Genomic DNA, 1,851 nt, shown 5'->3' on the forward strand with positions numbered 1-1,851 from the left:
TTTGTGCACGTTAATGTATTAGTGATCTTAGTAAACTAATGTATTAGTTTGAATTTCAATAGTTTTTGTCTTTAACATTTTCTACATATGACTGAATATAGTTTGACTTTTTTCCTATTTAGTATTTTTCTTCTTAGTTATATTGGTTAGAACTTCTAATATGATTTTGTACCAAAGGGTCTTACTCCCAGTTTTATTTAGAAATTATTTAGTATTTCATAGTAGGTTGTCCTAAGTGTTATTGTCATGACTTCCATCAAACTAACAAAGTTTTCTGTGAGTTAAATGAGTGCCAAGTTTCTCAAAGGATTTTTCTAAATGCACTAAACTGATATTTTCTCTACTCTCATTTCCTTTTGCTTTCCCTTTCTGCAACACTAGGATCAGACCCAGGGAATCTACCACTGAACTAGATCCCCAGCCTCTTTTTGAGACAGGGTTTCACTAAATTTCCTAGGTGGAACTCAAACTTGTGATCCTCTTGCCTCAGCCTCTTCAGTGCTGGAACTACTGGCATAAGTCACTGTTATGATTTGTGTCTAGTTGTCCCCCAAAGCCTCATGCAGTCTTGGGGAGGACTTCTATAAATTCTGATTAATTCATGATCCAGTGCTGGGATTATGGGTGTGAGTGCTACACCCACAGATAGCCTGAATACAATATGAGGAAGGAGAGAGGCTTACTCTCTGCCTCTACCACTGCTGCCTCTGCTCTTCCCCCCTCCCTTTTTTTTAATGTATCAGTTATTTAATTAGCTTCTTAATAAGAAATTTAGAACACTAATTTATGAGGATAAATTCCATTTGTCAGAGCAAAAACAGATCACAGGTAGCCCCGGAGCTGAGGAACAGCTCTGATTTTTGCTAAAATCTGTGAATCCACTGCTTTCTGATCCACCACCTTGCACTGCTCTGAAATCTGGTATCTCTTTCTCGGTGTCAAAGATCTCGCCCTCCTGGTGTCTGGTTTCCGTAGCTTCTTCTTTTTGAAGTAAGCATCAGTGAGGTGTTTGGGGATTTTCACTTCACTGATATCAATTTTTGTAGAGGTGGCAATGACCAGTTTCTGGTGTGCTCTTTGTAGAGGAACACGATTAAGGCTAAGAGGCCCAGTAACACGTAGCAAGCCACTGACCAACTGCTTCAGGAAGACCACTCTCTTGCCTCTGTGATGCCCAGTGAGGATGATCAAGATAGTGCTGGGAGTGATGCTAGCTCTAAGTTTCCTCATATGCTGACTGAAAGGTTTCTTGCCGTGGCAGCCTTCAGGGCACATCTTTAGTATGGTAGTATCTAGGCAGTTTTCGAAATTTGGCCACCATTGTACCTCCATTTTTGTCCCTGACTGGTTTTGTGATTATAGCAAGAACTTTCTCCTTTTTCTTCTCAACCTTCGATTTAGCAGCTGTGTACTTTCTCTTATACAAAACTTTTCTGGAATACATAGCAGATTGGGAGTATCTACCAATTCCTCTAACCAGGACAGGATTTTGGCTGCAGTGGGGCTGCCCCTTCTTGGATTTTTTTACTTTCACCTTACCCTTTTTACCAGTAACACTGGCAGCAGCCTTCTTGGCTTTGGGTTTCTTCACTTCAGTGTCTGGCTTCTCAGTTTTTTCACCCACCATCTTGCAAGATGGGAAAGAGAACCAAGTTTCCGACCTGCTCGTCCCTTTTTGCTCTTTCTGTTTTGCTGTTTCCTGCCACCATGTACCGCTGCACTCTGGCATATGCGCCTTTGCCTTGGAGCCAGCCATGTATGAACTGAAACCTCTACAAACTGTGAACTAAATAAATCTTTCCTTCTTTTAATTTTGGGTGTCAGGTATTTTGTCCCAGCAACAAGGATAAA

At 41.0% G+C, this 1,851-nt stretch overlaps 1 pseudogene; it reads right to left on the bottom strand.

The window, feature by feature from the left end:
- Positions 1-771: 771 nt before the first annotated feature.
- On the bottom strand, positions 772-1,627 carry LOC105742283 (annotated as a pseudogene).
- Between the last annotated feature and the right edge of the window lie 224 nt (positions 1,628-1,851).

Source organism: Octodon degus, unplaced genomic scaffold (assembly GCF_000260255.1).
Source record: "Octodon degus isolate 3935 unplaced genomic scaffold, OctDeg1.0 scaffold00045, whole genome shotgun sequence".
NCBI classification, from domain to species: domain Eukaryota; kingdom Metazoa; phylum Chordata; class Mammalia; order Rodentia; family Octodontidae; genus Octodon; species Octodon degus.